General features: G+C 39.9%; 1 protein-coding gene across 2 annotated transcripts in view; it reads left to right on the forward strand.

The window, feature by feature from the left end:
* Positions 1-7,998: 7,998 nt before the first annotated feature.
* The window catches only part of LOC140734903 (small integral membrane protein 29-like), a 95,672-nt gene continuing 84,297 nt past the window's right edge, over positions 7,999-19,373 (forward strand). For both annotated transcript variants that reach the window (XM_073059580.1, XM_073059579.1), the window contains exon 1: positions 7,999-8,235. The gene's annotated coding sequence lies outside the window, so the exon portion shown is untranslated. The remainder of the gene's footprint in view (positions 8,236-19,373) is intronic.

A 19,373-nucleotide genomic window follows, 5' to 3' on the forward strand; every position in this document is an offset into this window, starting at 1 on the left:
ACATTACTCTCATTCATTTTAAATCATGTATTTTATATTTGTTCATTAAATTATTATTAAATAATGTTTTAAACTTGTTAAGTGTGGTGCATGTTTTTAAATTCGCACTACAACTGTTCCATAGATTCACCCCTCTGACTGAAATAGTGATTTTTTTACATGTTCTTATCCTTTGTTTTTGAAATATACATGTTCCTCCAATCATCTGGACAACTCTATATGGATTCCAACAGTGGATTGCCATTTTCAGTTATGGGGCAGCGTTTGCTATTTGTAACCAATTATCTTGGGCAATTCCTTGGGATCAAGGATAATTTGCTTCTACAACAATTTTGAGGATTCTAAAGTGAAGAATGAGGCAGACTAGAATCCACAGATTTGAACAGATGATATTTGAGATGCCTAGTGAGTTGGGCTGTTTGTGAGCTGGTGCAATCCTACTATTTATACAGGGTTTCTATGTTCCTAACGGATGGATCTAACGTTTTCAATATCTCAAATAACTGTGGAGCTGTCGTGGACCAAGGAATCGCAAGAATCAGGAACATTGCATTTCTTCGAGGCTTTTGAATATTTTCAGTCTTTTCTACCTGAAAGCATGTTTTGAGAATCTGAAATAGGACATGCAAACATCATGTAGCCAGTTGTTTGAAAGTAAGGCTTTAGTGCAGGAAATATTGGCTGGGAGCAGACTGTTAGTGTGCATATCCTTTCAGTGACATTAGAGCGGCGGTTCCCAAACTTCTTCAGGTTGCCACCCAGTGGCTCTCAGACCACATCCCCAGACTCTCCCTTTCCAGCCATTATATAAAATCTACAAAGAATTTTGGTTTAGGATGTGTAGTGGGAAAAAATGGAAACTGCAAGTTCAGTGTGGTGACACCTAATGCAAAAATTATTTGAATCTATTTAAAGTTACAAATACAATTATTTCTTTAATATCAGTAAAAACAATTTACATCAATAATGAACTGGGAGCTTAAGGTAAAAGAACCCTGAGAAGGCAGTGATCACAATATAAGTTCAATTTGAAATTTGATAGGGAGAAAGTAAAGTATAATGTAGCAGTATTTTAGAGGAGTAATGGAAATTACAGTGGTGTGAGAAAGAAGTTGCAAAGTAAATTGGAAGGAGATGCTGACATGGTCCGGAAGGACTGGAAAATTGCAAATGTCACTCCACTCTTAAGAAGAGAGGAAGACAAAAGAGCAGAAATTATAAATCAGTTAGCCTAACCATTATTAAGGAAAAGGTTCCTGAGTACTTGGAGACTAATGATAAAGTAAGCCAAAGTCAGCATGGTTTCAGTGAGGGGAAATCTTGCCTGACAAAACCATTAGAATTCTTCGAGGAAGTAGCAAGTAGGATAGACAAAGGAGAGGCAGTGGATGTCATTTACTTAGATTTTCAGAATGCATTTGATAAAAGTGCCTCACATGAGGCTGCTTAGCAAGATGAAATCCTATGATGTTACAGGAAATATAGTGGCATGGATAGAGGAATAGCTGACAGAAGGCAGTGAGTGGGAATAAAGGGGGCCTTTTCTGGTTGGTTGCCAATGACTAGTGGTGTTCCTGGGTTCAGTATTAGGACTGCTGCTTTTCACATTGTTTGTCAATGATTTAGATAGTGGAATTGATGGCTTTGTTACAAAGTGGATGATACGAAGGTAGGTGGAGGGGTAGGCAGTGCTGAGGAAGCGATGTGATTTCAGCAGGACATATAAATTGGAGAGAAGGAAATCTCATTTTAAACCTCTGCTGTCTCGCAGCCATACCCATCCATGGAAAAGCCTTCGGAAGTAAACGCCAAGGAAGAAATCCGGAGCAGGGGTCCCAAAGGCAGTTTGATGTTGTTTACAACTTCACTCTGGCAACCTCTGTGACGACACTGTGCCAAGCTGTATCGGCACTTGCCCTTCCCTTGGACTACTTTGGTGACGTGGAGAGGAGGAACCAGCTGCATAGGCAACAGCCAGATCTTCAAATCTTCCCACCCAAGCTTGTGCCCTGGAGAGGGGACAGTCCACCAGAGGTGTAAACTCATGATCCCCTGGGATTGACAGCTGCCTACTACGACTATACAAATTGGAAAAACGGGCAAAAAAGTGGCAGATGGAATACAGTGGTGGGAAATGTATGATAATGCATTTTGGTAAAAGGAACAATAGTGTAGACTATTATTTAAAAGGGGAGAAGGTTCAAACATCAGAGGTGCAGAGGGACGTAGGAGTCCTCGTCCAAGATTCCCAGAAGGTTAATTCACAGGTTGAGTCTGTCGTAAAGAAGGTAAATGCAATGTTGGCAATTATTTCAAGCAGAATAAAATACAAAAACAAGGAGATAATGCTGAAGCTTTATAAGATGCTGGCCTGGTCACACTTGGAGTATTGTCAACAGTTTTAGGCCCCATATCTCAGAAAGGATGTGTTGCCATTGGAGAGAGTCCAGAGGAGGTTTATGAGGATGATTCTGGAAATGAAAGGGTTGATATAGGGGCATTTGGCAGCTTTGGGCCTGTACTCACTGAAATTTAGAGGAATGCATGGGGATCTCATTGAAACCTTCTCAATGTTGAAAGGACTAGATGAGGTGGATATGGAGAGGATGTTCCCTCTGATGGGGATATCTAGAACTAGAGGGCACAGCTTCAAAATTGAGGGACGACCTTTTAGAACAGACGTAAGGAGGATTCTTTTTGTAGCCAAAGAGTGGTGAATCTGTGGAATGTTCTGCAACAGACTGTGGTGGAGGCCAAGTCCATGGTATATTTAAAGCAGAAGTTGATAGATTCCTGATTGGTCGGGGCATCAAGGTATATAGTGAGAGGGCAGGTAAATGGTGTTGAATGGAATCCAGGATCAGTCATGATGAAATAGCGGATTGAACTTGATGGACTGAATGGCCTATTTCTGCTCCTATATCATTTGGTCTTATGGGATGACAGCAGAGCAGCAATTTAAAAACTTACATAGAGCAACAAGAATTATTAGGAGGGAAAAGATGAAATATGAAAGGAAGCTAGCAAACAATATCAAAGTGGATAGTGAAGACTTTTTCAAGCGTGTGAAAAATAAGAGATGAGAGTGGATATAGGACCACTAGAAAATGAGGCTGGAGAACTATTAATGGAGAAGGCAGATGAATTAAAAGAGTATTTTGTATCAGTCTTCACGGTGGAAGACACTAGCAGTGTGCCAGATGTTGAAGGGTGTGAGGGAAGTGAAGAGAGTGCAGTTACTATTACAAGGGAGAAGGCGCCAGAGGACTGGAAAATTGCAAATGTCACTCCACACTTTAAGAAAGGAGGAAAGCAGCAGGAAGTAAATAATAGACCAGTTAACCTGATCTCAGTAATTAGGAAGATGTTGGAGTCAATTGTTAAGGATGAGGTGATGGAGTACTTGGTGACACAGGACTAAATAGGCCAAAGTCAGCATGGTTTCCTTAAGGGAAAATCTTATCTGACAAACCTGTTGGACTCGTTTGAGGAGAAGTAGGATAGATAAAGGGGATGCAGTGGACGTATATTTGGACTTTCAGAAGGCCTTTGACAAGGTGCCACACATGGGGCTGCTTACCAAGTTAAGAGCCCATGGTATTACAGGAAAGTTACTAACATGGTTAAGGCATTGGCTGGTTGGTAGGAGGCAGCGAGTGAGAATAAAAGAATCCTTTCCTGGTTGGCTGCCAGTGACGGGTGGTGTTCTGCAGGGGTTGGTGTTGGGACTACTTTTTATGCTGTATATAAATGACTTAGATGATGGAATAGATGGCTTTGTTGCCAAGTTTGCAGATGATATGAAGATTGGTGGAGGGGCAGGTAGTGTTGAGGAAACAGGTAGGCTGCAGAATGACTTAGATAGATTAGGAGAATGGGCAAGAAAGTGGCAAATGAAATACAATGTTGGAAAATGCATGGTCATGTACTTTGGTAGTAGAAATAAATGTGCAGACTATTTTCTAAACAGGGAGAAAGTCCAAAAATCTGAGATGCAAGGGGACTTGGAAGTCCTTGGGCAGAACACCCTGAAGGTTAACTTGCAGGTAGAGTTGGTGGTGAAGAAGGCAAATGCAATGTTAGCATTCATTTTAGGAGGTTTAGAATATAAAAGCAGGGATGTGTTGCTGGCTTCATAAGGCACTGGTGAGGCCTCATCATGAGTATTGTGAGCAGTTCTAGGCTCCTCATCTAAGAAAAGTTGTGATGGCATTGGAGAGGATTCTGAGGAAATTCACAAGGTTGATTCCGGGAATGAAAGGGTTATCATACAAGGGACATTAGATAGGTCTGTGTCTGTACTTGCTAGAATTTAAAAGGATGAAGGGGTATCTCATCGAAACCTTTTGAATGTTCAAAGGCCTAGACAGAGTAGATGTGGAAAGGATGTTTCCCATAGTGGGGGAGTCTAGGACAAGAGGGCACAGCCTCAGGATAGAGGGGCATACATTTAAAACAGATGCGGAGAAATTCTTTTTGCCACAGAGTGGTGACATTGTGGAATTTGTTACTGCAGACAGCTGTGGAGGCCAGGTCATTATGTGTATTTAAGGCAGAGCTTGATGGGTTTGTGATAGCCAGTGTTACATTTAAATAGAGTTAACTTAGACAGAAACTTTGGTAAGATTCATGTAATTTCCTTGGAGCTCAGGATTGATTATATTAAACTTTCCAAATAATTCTGACAAATAAGCAATGTCATGTCTAATATTCTTCAGTCGATTGCTGAATGAAGCATTCGAGTCTTCAAAGGAAGACTCGCCATTTCAAAAAGTGCATAGAAGTGTCTCAGGCATTTTCCTTTAGAGAGCCAAATGAATTCTATGTGCTACACTCGCATTCAAATTGTGGAACATTCTCAGTACAAAGCTCTTGAAATAGTTGAGAATTGAGAGCATGAGACTTGATTTTATTTACCACTGTGATAACAGCTGATCACTTAGGTTTCTTGCCACAAGATGTGAATTACACAGTGAATGGTAAATAGGTATAGCTTTTTTGAAGAAAGTAATAACCCCATGGTGGTATCCTGTCATTGATGGTCCTCCATCTGTCGCACAGGCAAGGAAGTTGGTGAGCAAAGTGTCCTTCTCTTTGAAAAATTGCTCAACAGCCTGAAATACTGACTCCTTTGTATCTGTTTCTAGTCCCCTTGCAATTAACTCTTGAACAATGCTTTCATCTTTTATGAAGAAACATAACCAAGAAACCAAAATTCAGTGCCTAGCAAAGTTGATTCATGCAACAGCAGAGCAAATTCTGTCATCTTAACAATGTTACACAATATGTCTTCTACATTCTCAGACATTTCATCTATTCGTCTTAGAGTTGTTGCTGAGTGGAATCACTTTAATTATTTGGTCTGGTAACTTAGAGCAAAACTTCACTCAAAACTTCCCTTACTGCTGGCAGAATCAGTTTTTCTCCAAATGTATGGGGCATGATATCACACACTTTGGGAACCACTGATTTAGAGCATTTTGCAGAGACATAAGTGGCAACATTCCAATGTATTGACAAGCCTAATGTAGATAGTCCAGATCTCAGAAATGTATAAGAGGACATGGATCTTCCTGTAGGCCATGAGGTTTGTGCCAGGTCTGACGTCTATGCTATAAACAGCTTTTTCTTTATTTGTTCATAGCTTATGGTATCAAAAGGAATGTGTTGATGAGTCATATCATCAATATCTACCTTGGCTGAGAGGTACCTTGTATTTTCCAAGGTGTCCCATGAATTATTGTCAGAGGACAGTTTTGTGCAATGAAGGTTCGATCAAGGTCCATTTCTTGTGTGCTCAGACATCAGTGTACACAAACATGGGCATCAACTTCTGCACTGAGATATTGAGGTTTGGGTGACCTTAATTTTAGTGTGGAGTACTTGTAAATTGAAAATTAACCATTGATTTTGAGGATTAGCTTCACTCCTGCAGGAAGTCTGCTGGAGATGAAACAATGTAAGAAAGAATGAGCAGAGGGGGAGAAAAATGACACCGGTCTTCATGAAGATCCATTCTGTTATGGACCTACTGGTTAGGATCATGGCTTGACTGCCATCATGCAGAAAATTGTAAAATAGTAAAGAATTTCTATGGTGGATTTGAGGGGAGCATTCCATGGTTCTTCCTGATTCATTGGATCAAATTCCTTAGCGTAGTTGGAAAAGATGACAATTAGTGCTTTGTATGGCTCCCTGCATTTCACTTGGAATGTTGATGATTATCTCCACAACACAATTCACACTGGTGTGTTTCTTGCTGATGATTTGTTCACCTGCTCGTAGTTTGATTATTGCCACAAATTATCAACACTAACTGACAGAATTTTTTCATGGCTGTAGCAGTTTGTGGTTTTAATTAATTGAATTTCTCTAAAGCAATAAAGCTTGGAAATAGGATTAACAAGTAAGCAATATCTTCAAATTGAAATTACTATGAAGAATGCCACATGAGCTTAATTTTTTTAAATGAGTATTTCATGTTTTCACTATGCTGTAAGAGGTCAATTAAAATCCCAATTCTCTTGCTTATTTCCATGCAAGCTTTCTCTCAGCGTCCTCTCCCCTCCCCACCTCACCCCAATTCTCTTACCAATTGCTTGCAATGCCAATAAGTTACCACAACCAATTCAAAGTAAATTTTATCAAAGTACATATATGTCACCATATACAAACATGAGACTCATTTTCCTCTGGGCGTACTCAGCAAATCTATAGAATAGCAACTATAACAGAATCGATGAAAGATCAACCAGAGTGAAGAATACAGCAAACTGTGCAAATGCAAATATAAGTAAATAACGAGAACAAGAGATGAAGAGTCCATAAAGTGAGATCATTGGTTGTGGGAAACATCTTAGGGCAAACATAGGGCAAGTGAGTGTACTTTTATTCAAGAGTTTGACGGTAGTAACTTTTTGAACCTGGTGGTGCTGACAGCAGCAGTGAGAAGAGAGCACGGCTTGGGTGGTGGGGATCTCTGATAATGGATGCTGCTTTTCTACGACAATACTAGTCGATGAGCAGCATCTTTGAGATGCTGGAGCACCTAGAGGAAACCCTCGCACTCATTAAGGAGAACATGCAAACGCCGCACATCAACGGCGCTCGGGATGGAACTCTGGCAACAGCTCCATTTGCTGTGCACACTGTTCTTTGTGAGTAAGTGTGTAGAAACCCCACTGTATTTGTTGTTACCGTGATCATGGAATTTGGATGAGCAACACGGGAAGCGCTGGCCTTGTTAATTGATCCACCGGCATTTCTGTGCATTTATAGTTCGCCTGTATTTAATAACAATCGGCTTTTTAGAAGTGTATCGGAAGATACTGAGATCAAAGAGGCTGTCCACACTAATCAAACCTGCTGTTTACTTTAAATGGTTCTAGCTAAAATAACCGGTAGGATAGTGTACGTCAACATCAATAAATTCCATCCGCAATTAAATGCAGAAAACGTTTGAAACAAATAGTAATTTGACCAGTATCTGAGGGAAATCCTTAAAAAACAGTCACTGCCACGACTCCGTGAGGGTTCCTGGTAAACAAATAGGAATTGCTAAGATACGAATGTAAATATGCGACCAAAGAGTTTGTGTCACTCTTCAGTAGCGAATTCTTGGATTTCGTTGTAGCAAAATTAAACTCCGGTCCCTTTTTGGAGTTCTTACAGTGATACATTAGAATTAACTCATTCAGATAGTCCTCACCCGTCACTGTGCCTCCCTGGAAACCCGAGATGGCCGCGGCCATTTGAAGCTCACATCTGTGTTAGCAGCGTGTCTCCACCCTCTTGGAGTAGAGGATACAACAATCAAACAAAACCAACACTGACAAACTCGCAATAACTTTATTCATAAACAAGAGAAAATCTGCAGACGCTGGAAACCCGAGCAACACACACAAAATATGCTGGAGGAACTCAGCAGACCAGGCAGCATCTATGGGAAAAAAAAATTACAGTCGACGTTTCGGGCCGAGACTGGAGGGAAAACAAGCTGACGAGTAGATTTGAGAGGTGGGGAGAGAGAAACTTTATCCCACGTTCACGATATCGTAGGAACTACCGGAAGAGCGGCGGTCTTCACCGACTCGTTGGTCCAGAGCCACGCGTGTGCGCGGATCTCCCCGCTCGGATGCTGGGCGCGCGCACTGCGGCATGTCCGGCCAGGCATGCGCACGAGCTGGTGTTGGAGGAAGCGGGGTCGCGAAACGAAGGGAGCCGGCTGTGTTGGGGGTGAGTGAAACATCGGCCTTTTGAGATAAAGTCACTCGCACGTCGGGCTCGGGCATGTCGCGCTCTAAACGGCATGGCGGGACTTTTTCATTTCACTCGTTCGCGAAATGTCACCAGTTTGCGAAGTTTCTGTGAGTTTGACTGAGATGCATGTTGACAGCTGAGGTAACCAGGCTGGCGGTGAAATTATCTCCTTTCCAGGGGGACGAGTCGCCCGGAGCGCAACATGTCAACACAACCCTGCTTTTGTAATGTCATTATCTTCAGCATTTGACCTTATTCAACATCCCCCCACCCACCCCTGTTTTCTTTCTCGGTCCATCTCAAATTTCACTTTATTTAGACTACTGGAACTCTCCCCAAACATCATCCAGCGAGTTTCAGTGCTTTAGATCAGCGGTTATTACAGCGTGGAAAATGACACAAACTTTTCCTTAATGTTACTTTGGTAGTTACCAGATTCAGTACTGCTTGTATTTATATTTGTCAATCAATACAAAGGGAATCTTTATGAATATATGGATATTTATAAATGATAAAGTTTAGCACTTTAGCCATCAGAGTACGAGAAATTACACCACGTTTTGCCCGAGTTGATTTTAGTGATTGAAATGAATTCATATTTTATTTAATGTATTATATCTTACAATGAACTAACATTCGTTTCAATACGTTGAAAAAACATTCTAAGGAGAACATCTGCCGGAATGCCAGCCAAGATATTTCTGCCAAAACATTTTCTGAAAATTGTAAGAATCGTTGTTCTTTGCAAAATCCTCAGTGGCGGAAGCAATAAAGAAATTCTTAAATTTGTATAGGTATCCTGGACTTAATTTTCTGTCCATTTGTAACGTGCGACTCTAATTATTTATATACAATAGCTTCAGGCACATAATAGTAAACAGTTAAGAAAAGTTATGCAAATTAGTATCAATAAATAGTCGGAAAATGTTCTCGTGGTCTTGATTAAATATATACTTGACTTAATAATGAAATTTATTTCTCATGTGTCATTAAATAACAATCTCAACAGGGCGATCACCTGAGATTGTTACTCAATTGGCCATTAACTGGAGAAAGGTACAAAGAGAAATAGTTAACTGTTTCCTCGCCCTAAGTGGTGAAAAGGTTACCAATATTCACTCAAATAAAAAAATACTGTGGTTGTTCACCATTGTGGGTGAGCTTTAGGGAAGTGCGAGGCATGGTCATTAGTGAAAGCAGAAGATAATTTGGTTTGGGCGGGGTAAATTCGAAACAAGATTAGATAATTCTATTAAAAAGATATTCTGCTTTTATTTGAGAGCATTAGATCAGCGTGTCATTGAAAACAGTTAAGTATAAAAATCGTTGGTCGCTGTTTTTTTTTAAAAAATTGCGACTAAAAGGAACAAATAAACAGTGAAGTTTCCCGGTTTCAGCGCTTGAGCTGAGCTCCTCTACCACAATATCGTCTGGTTTCCAGCACATAACCATGCAGCTGTGACTTGGGAACAATTTTTAAAGAGACAGCACTGCTCCAACCTGCAAATCGGGAGGAGAAGGCAGGCAGCGTGGACCCAGGTTTACTGAGAAGGAGCGGGACCTTTTAATAGTGATCAGCTGAAAGATTAGGTCATGTTTCTCCCAGGTGTGCCGATTTCTTAATTTCTAAGTCTAGATCTGTTGAAAGTGGAAGAAGTTTGGGAAAGGAATATTTTACCTGCTGTTTCTTCTGTTACTTTCACAGTGGCAGACCTGCAAACTTTTTGCTTAGATTTTATGGCGGTTGGCAAACAGCTTTAAGGTGCATTACCGCCGTCTCCTGTACTGGAATGTGGGTCAGGGGATCTAAATCCTACATAATGATAATCGTATCAAATTCTATATAAAAAAGACCCGTATTCTTAAGGAACTGCACTGTTATTGTTAAATTGTTTTTATTTCGTGATAACTTTACAATCACCCCCCCCCATTCTATTGGACATCTTATTAGTATATGCTCAACCGTTTCAGTACTCATACCTCTCATTGTTTCTTCATTAAGAACAATGTACTACTTAACCCTGTTTGCCTAAACCTCAATCTCAATATTATTACCTCCTTACCCTGCAAACTTTCTGAAAAAAATGACCTCAGCAACTACCGGGACACTATTTGTAGAGACCTGTTTTCACTTTGACACGATGTTGTAAAATAATAAAAAATGAAAACTTCCGGGGGGGGGGGGGGTGGGAGGAGGAGTGGATACTTTTTATAGGCACTGTATATGCTTTTTCAACAAGTACAACATTCAATGAAGAAGTAGCCCTGCCCGCTATTAGCTCATTATTCTGACAGGTTCCTTCTCAATTCCGCTCCATTCCTGTCCCAGTGGTATCACTTCTTCTTCACCCTGACCACTACCTGGTAATGTCCGTCCTTCAGAATGGCTGCTCTCTCGACGGTACTTCTCTCTCAGAACATGGCCTCTTTCTTGGGCAGGTTGGTATTCAGTGCTATTCTACCTTTAGTGCAGCCGCTTTCTCTGAATGGCAAATACTGGAATGTACCAGCTTGTAACTTATCAGAGAGGCAAAGCTATATAGCACAACAGATGTGAACTTCATCTTGCCAAATACCCCATTTATCAGCCCTTAGTAGTGTCCCATGAATTGTTGATTTAAGTGCTCATCTTCATACTTCTCAATGATCCATGGTGACTTAGTAGTTTGAGTCAAATTCAATTCAATTTCACATTCAAGTTAATTATCATTCAACCGTACATGAACAGAGCCAAATGAAACAGCTTCCTCTGGGGCCAAGGTGCAAAACATACACAGCACATTTAAATTAGCAAGCACGCACAGTCAAACAGAAAAACCACATAGCTCAAGTCCCTGAGTGACGTGTCCTGCAAATTGATAGTGCACTGCCTGGCAGTGTGCAGGCAAGCATATACTCACTATCCTGCCTGTCATTCCACCGATCGAACACTAGAGGGCAGCTCTAGGAGAGGCTTGCACCAACCGAGCATGGACCCCGCACTACACCACGCTTGAGGCCTAGTCTTTACTACAGCCAAGGCCTTGCAGCTCCCCCGCTGGCTGTCATGCCACAAGCGAGGGAAACCGACCTGTGGCATTTTGCTTTATCAATGTCCAACAGGGTCTTGAGATTGCAAGAGAAATGACCAAGACAATCACCTATGGCTAGCTACACCTCACGCCTCCTTTAAGCACCAACTCTGATGCCTTCGATGCTTTCCTGCAGTGTGCAACACTGTCTGCACCAAGTCCAGCACCTCCACCAATGAGCAGCTCACTGATGGGGTAGACCTGGAGTACCCGAAATTCTTGGAGTCCAACACTATCTTGTGATCATTTTTTAAAAAAAGACATTTAACAAAAGAAAAAAGCAGCTTTGTCTGGCCTCTGAGAGGCCACTGCACCTGAACGCGCCACCATCTTACCCAAACTGGTTTGCGCATAGAAGACAGAGTAGTGGTGGAACGGTGTTATTCTCCAGTGGAATGTTTTCTTCGTCAGATCCCCTCTAAACATCTTGTCCTTTGCCCTGAACTAATGACACTTCTCATTTGGGGGAAAGTTTATTACTATCTACTTACCCATGCCCCTCATAATTTTGCATACCTCTCCCAAGCCCCCCCCACGCCCTCCATTCTAAAGACATTAGACCCTACTTCTCCAGTCTCTCCTGAGTGAAATACTTCATTGCAGGCAAACATCCTGGTGAGGCTCCACTGCACTCTCTTCAATATAGTCACAGTCTTCGTACATTATGGTGAACAGACTGTAAACATTGTTCTAACCAATGCTCTTAAAGTTGTGCCATAATTTCCCTGCTCATATGTTCTGCCCTGTTTAATGAAGTCCTATGCTTTCCTCACTCTCTGATCAGCTTCAGCAGTCTTGGAGATCTTTTGAACTTGTACACTGAAGCTCCTCTGACACTCAGTAAGATCCTATCATGCCAACGCTTTGCTCTTATCAAGATTAAATTTAATGGTGCTGCCTATTGTTGGATTAGGGTGTAAAATTGGTATTTTTCTTGGCAACACACACAAAATTCTGGAGGAACTCAGCAGGCCAGGCAGCATCTATGGAAAGGAGTAAACAGTCAACATTTCTGTCCGAGACCCTTCATCGGGACATCCTCGTGTCTTTGTTGCTTTTCTTGTAGTTTGATCTTCCCCATACATGTATTTTTATGTAATCACTTGTGTGTAATTGCTCAGAAAATTTTGTAGAAATTGTGGCATGTCTAATTCTTGAAGCTTCTCAGTATTTCTGCATCACTTGAATCTGTCTAATTTATAGGCCAATTATTATTAATGTAATACGAGTGAATCTGCAGATGCTGGAAATGAATAAAAACACAAAATGCTGGAAGAACTCAGCAGGCCAGACAGCATCTATGGGAGGAGGTAGTGACGACGTTTCGTGCCGAAACCCTTCATCATTATTAATGTAATGTTTTTTTTCATCTCTGGACCAAGTATGAGATGACCACAGTTTCTTTTCCTTGTCATTTTGTTCCTGTAATACTTAATAAAATGGCTGTAGCACCAAGTTTTATGCCTTATTCTTGACCTGAAGAACCTCTGGATCAATATCACCAGATCCAACAGCATCTTGCAAGCTGATCAATAACGTTCTTCAGCCTATGAGTATCTTGCTCAGCATCAACTCCACCCGTTTCCATGTTGTCTGCAAACATAATAATCAGACCTTCCTATATTTGATCCAAATTGGTAATTATATAACAAGCTGCAAGGTTCTCAGTCCTGATAACTGAGGTTTCGCTGTTTTACGGCTGCAATACATGAGGGATACATGCTTGGAAGTAATGCATAGCTGTAATGAATGTATTGTTCCTTGTTAAATTTAGCAGTCATGATAGGTATTTAGAAATGTATGTGATATTCTGTACTCATGGTATGTATGTTTAATATAAACGGGTTGCAAAATTTGCCTTTTGTAAAGCTTATTGGAAAGTAAGTTATTGGGCTTATCAATTTCTGAGCCACAGTGGATACTGCAGAATTATAGTTTTGATTATATTGTGCTGTTATGGTTCATGGCTGGAAAATGATTAAATAAATTTAGAATAATTGACCATAAAGGTTGTGATTGTCAAACTTCATAAAGTTATATTCAGTGTAAACAATTGATTGATGGAATAATTTTTATATATGTGTGTTTATATATAAACAGTACTGTTCAAAAGTCTTGGGCAGATGCAAAAAAATTCTGTAAAGTGAAGATGCTTTCAAAAATAAATGAAAAGTTTCTAAATATCAAAAAATACTATGAAGAGCAGTAAACAGTTAAGAGAATGAAATAAGTGTTACTCCGGATCTAATGCAGCACAGAAAACCCCCCACAATAATAATGAAAAACATAATGTACATAAGATAGCTTATATATGTAGATTGATTGTATGGCCATAGAGTGTAATCGAGCTGTGACTGACTGTGGTGGAGTTAGTGGGTGGAGCTGTTGATCAGTTTTACTGCTTGGGGAAAGTATTTTTAAATCTGCTGGACCTAGTGTGGATGCTACCTAGTCTCCTCTCTAATGGGAGTGGGACAAACAGCCCATGAACAGGGTGGGCGGGATCTTTTGTGAGGTTACTGGCCCTTTTCCAGCACCTTTCTGTGTATATGTTCTTGATAGCAGGTAGGCTGGTGCCCCTGATGCAGTGGGTAGTTTGTCTACCCAGTGCAGAGCCTTCCTGTTTGCCACTGTTCAGTTTCCATACCAAGCAGAGATGCTGCTTGTCAGGATGCTCTCTACCGCGCATCTGCAGAATGATGTATCTCTTTTTAAGAACTGTGTACCCTATGATTTCCGGTTATTGTTATGTGAGTCACTACTGTTAGTTGAGTGTTTATCTTCAATAAAGGATGTTTATCTTTAAGCTCTATTCTGGTCACTTCCTTCACCAAAATGGAAAATAGAAGAACCCGTTCCCTCAAATGGCAACCAGAGAATAAGGGGTTGAAAATAATGAGAGCAAATATTACAGAATTAGAGAACATGGAGGGAGTAATAATTCTAGGCAACAATATCCTGATAATCTGCAGCCCACACCACTGCTTCTCGCATTACTTTGTATTCAGGAACTCGGATCCCAAATATTGAAGTAATAAAATAGGGGATTAATAAAGAGCGGAGGCATGAATGGCAGTGAAGAGAGAAAAACAGAAAGCAAAGGGTGAAGACAGCAATGTGTGAAGGAAAGAGATTAAAATATGAAGGTATAATGTTAGATGCTTTTTGAATGGTGGTTGTCGTGGAGGTCACAATGCATGTTGCTGGCACCTTCTCTGCCCGGAAACTATTTATTTAGTTCCATGACTCATGAGTACAATTATTTGCGTGGCTTTAATTTCCATTACTTGCAGTGCACGTAATAAAGCTTTTTTATTTATTAAATATTCTATTTGAGTAGAGTTAATTTTTTTTAGTTTATTGAGATAACGGCGCAGAATAGGCCCGTTTGGCTCTTCGAGCCTTGCCACCCAGCGATCCCCGTTCTGTTTATTTATTTAATCCAAGCCTAATTATGGGACTATTTATGATGTCCAATTAACCTGCCAATTGGTAGGTCTTTGGACTGTGGGAGGCAACTGGAGTACCCAGAGGAAACCCACGTAGTCACACGAAGAACGTAAAAACTCCTTACAGGCAGCGACGAGAATTGAACCTGGTCGCTGGTACTGTAAAGTGTTGTGCTAACCACTGTGCTACCGTGCCACCCCATTTTGAAGTTTGCATAAATGTAAACAAATGACTAGTAAAAAAGAGCAACGTACTTGATTCCCTATCAAGCTGTTGCTTTCAAAAACACGGAAAATGAAAAAAAGGCCACTTTATACCCATTTTTATCTAGAATATTCCCTCACCTTTATTTCCCACCTTTCAATTTAGTAAAAAGAAATAGTGTTTTGACTAATCAGAAATTAAAGACAATATGTGGATCAATATTTTTAAAAATGAGCAATGGTTTAAATCCCCTAGGTTAACTCCTAATTTGCTTAATAGGACCTAAAGTCAATATACTGTAGATTTTGGAAATCTGAAACAGAACATAAAAATGTTAAGAATATTCAACAGGTCAGGCAGTATCTATGAAGAGAGAAATTGTTAATGTTTTAGGTTGATGACTTTTCATTAAAACATCGGTACTGGTGAATAGAACTTGAGTTTATGAAGAGCTGCCAGTTGGTTGGTATAGTGGCATCAGTGCTGGAGCCAGCTCCCTTGCACATTTTCCATCCGTGCTGGGTTGAGTGTCGAGCTAGCAACTCGGCCTCGTAAAAACAAGAAAGCCTGCTAAAGAAATGCTGTCACGATAGTGTCCCGATGACTCCATTCGAAGTTAAGGGCTTTTTCTTCTTCTTGTGAAGAGCATAAACATTGGGCTTCACTGCCCCCCAGCAACATTTTATTGTTCATTATTCCTCCAACTTCTCACAACCGTTCATATGCTCTCTCAATTGATTTTGTTAAAATACGTGACTGGCTTTCTACCAATACTGCTGTTTTATAACAATTGAATTCAATTGAATTGAATTGAACAATTGAATAGTAATTTAATTGTCAATAATGACTTAACTAGATGATGTGTCTAGTCTCCTATTTAATGCTTCTGAATGATGGTGTGGATAGTCTGGTCTTTATCGCTTGGAATCTCAATTGTGGATATATATGTTAATCCGTTGAAAAGCACTGAGAAGACCATAGGACATTGAAATAAGATTAGGGCACCTAGCCCACTGAGTCTGCTTCACCATTTGATCATTGTTAATATATTTTACCTCTCAACACCATTCTCCTGCCTTGTCCCCCTTACCTTTGATGCCCTTACTAATCAAGAATCTTTCCTCTGCTTTAAGTATATCCAATGACTTGGCCTCTACAGCCATCTGTGACAATGAATTCCACAGATTCGCCTCCCTCAGGCTGAATAAATTCCTCCTGATTTCTGTTTAAAGGGACATTCTTCTACTCTGAGGCTCTGCCCTTTGTTCCTAAACTCTCCCACTATTGGAAATATTCTCTCCATGTTGATTCTATCCACACCTTTCCATATCCAATGGGTTTCACTGAGATCCCCCCCCTTATTCTACTAAACTCCAGTGAGTACAGGCCTAGAGCCATCAAGCACTCCTCATGCGTTAACCTTTTCATTCTTAGGATCATTCTCATAATCCTCTTGTGGACTTTCTCCAATGCCAACACATTTTTGCTTAAAAATAAGGCCCATAACTGCTTAAAATACTCCAAATATAGTTTCACCAATGCCTTATAAAGTCTCAGCATTAAATCTTCTAGTCCTCTTGAAATGAATGCTAACTTGTCCATTTCTGAATTAAACCATTACTTTCCAAATTGTTATTCTTTTTAAGATGAGTTGTTTAAGTGTTTAGGGCTGCACAGAATTCATATTCGCATTTTTCCTAATGATCACTTTTTTCAAATCAATATCAGATCTTGATATGAATATAATGTCTAACAATAAAGAGGCCAATTAATTAAGGTACTGGATGATGCCTCTCATGTTGCATACCATGAACTGTTGCTCAAAAAGGTATTGGTACCAATCTTTATTCCTCTGGTTGGAAAGCATACAGGGCCTTGTAAAAGTATTCAGCCCCCAAAGCTTTGTTCAGATAAGAGTTTTACAACCAGCAGTTTTGATGAATTTAACTGAGAATTTTTATTTGTGAATTGCATGCTCCTTTTTTCACAGGATAGCCCCAAAACAGGGAAAATTTTAAAGCAGTGTTTCCCAAAAGGGGCAGTACCACCCTCCCCCCACCCCAGGGGGCATTCAAGATTCTTGGGGGGGGGGGTGAGTTCCACCCTATTTGAGGCATGAAACCTGATCATCTGTGTCAACTCACTGCCGTTGTCAACATCCGATAGGCATTCCCAGTTTGTGTTAATTTTTAAATTTTAATTTAGCCTCATTAATGATGAATAAATATGGTGCGCTCTCTGAGTCTGAAGGTGGTGAAACCTTGATTTCTAATCCTGCTAACAAACTAACTACAGAAAATGTGTCAGTACAATGTTACATACCTGGGGTATGGTTTTATTCTGTTCCCGTCAGATCAGTGACACCCCATGTGTCTTATTTGTAGTACTGTACTGTCTAATGAAGCCATAAAACCATCAAAATTGCAGGAACACTTCTGTAAAAGGAATCCTGAAAAGGCTATTTATGGTATTACTCAGTTCCAGAAGATGAAACATTTGAAAAACTTTGCACACTTGAGTCATTTGTCAAGAAAGCTAAAGATGACATTGATAGTGGCCTCATTGCTTCTTATAACATTTCCAAAATGATAGCAAAGTGTGGGAAATGTCATACAATTGCTGAAAGATTAATAATGCTTGCTGTATTAGAAGTGTTCACCACTGTTCTTAAAATGGATACCAGTATTTTAAAATCAATTCCTCTGAGTAATAACTTTGTTGCTTGTCGTACTGATGAAATGAGTGAAGACATTGAGTATCAACTGTGCACAGAGCTACAAAAATCCGAATTTGGGACACAACTGGATGAGTTAAATGTGTGAGACAATGAGGCATTGCTAATGGCATATGTACAGTTTATCAAAAATGGAAAAGTTTATGAAGAGATTCTCTTCTGTAATAAGTTAAAAACAAATATTAAAAGAGAATCTACGATGAGATCAAAATGTATATTGAGGATAGAAGTATTCGGATTAGGAACATGATTTCTTGTACATCAGGTAGAGCACCATATATGACAGATCACCATGCTGATTTAGTGGCATTTATGAAAAAAGAAATTCTAAGTCTGTAATCCATTGTGTAATTCATCATCAGGCAACTCACAACCAAAAATCTCAGTCAGCGACTTTTTCAAGCATGACTCTTGTAATATCAACAAAATTAAAGCTCATCCATTAAATAGCAGAATATTTCACCAGTTATGCCAAGATACTGATGAAAAGTTTGAATGCTTCTTCACACTGAAGTGTGTTGGCTGTAACTGCTTAAAATGTTTATTTTGATCTTTTTGACCCTGTGATTGAATTTTTGTTCAAAGTCAACAAAAGCTGGAGAAACACCACTGAACTTCTACATGGAGATGTGGCATACCTAGCCAATCTGTATGACAAAAGGAATATTCTAAATATGAAACTGCAAGGTGAGAAATTCAATTAAATCCAGACCAAAAAAAGTACAGTGTCCACTTTAATTGGGAATGCATAAGCAAAACATTGGGAGAATTACGTTCTCACAGTTTCCTTGCATAGAAAGTATGGCACCCTCTTTCACAGATGGTGATTTGTAAGAGTACTGCTTACACATACAGTCACTGAAGAAGGATTTTCAGAATTGATTCAAGGATTTGAACAATCTGGTAATTACGGAGTCAGTAATTAACCCATTTCTTTGCAAAGTGGAAGAACAGGAAGAGAGCTTGTAAGAAGAAATATCAAAATTCAGAATGATGAAGAAGCAAGTGTGCTTTTCAAAAATGCCATCTTTTGTGGTATGTGGCTACATTGTCATATGAAGTTTCCTGGTCTTTGGAGGAGAGCCAAACTGCTCTTCATTGCATTTCCATCTTGTTGAATGAGGCTGTAGTGCAGTGAACCACATACTCACAAAAAACAGAAACCACTTGGACATTGCTATGCATAGGGACTTGGGGCTTTTGTTGTTATAACTTGAACCAGATATTCCAACTCTTGCTAAAAACCATTAAGCTCAAGGATCACATTGCTATCAAAGCTGCTGTACAGCATACAGGCACTGTGTAAGCTAGGTTTAAAGACAAAAAAAAATAAAGTAGAATCATTTTTGTCATGTTGGCATATGGTAGACATGTTTTTACTGTATAGGGTCACCGGAAAATATATTGTGCCTAAGAGGGGCATAGGCAAGTATGAAGGTGTTCTGTGGGCAAGTACAAAAGTGCTTTGGGGGGTGTTGGGGTTAAAAAAAAGATTGGGAAACACTCTTGTATAAAAAAAACTAAAAATTCACAAACTTAAATGTTAACAGTTCAAAAGTATTCATCCGCCCTTTGCTCAGTACTCAGATGAATCATTTCTCACAGCTATTACAGCCAGTATTCTTTTTGGATAAGTCTCTATTAGCTTTGCACAA

Source organism: Hemitrygon akajei, chromosome 10 (genome assembly GCF_048418815.1).
Source record: "Hemitrygon akajei chromosome 10, sHemAka1.3, whole genome shotgun sequence".
Lineage (NCBI taxonomy): Eukaryota > Metazoa > Chordata > Chondrichthyes > Myliobatiformes > Dasyatidae > Hemitrygon > Hemitrygon akajei.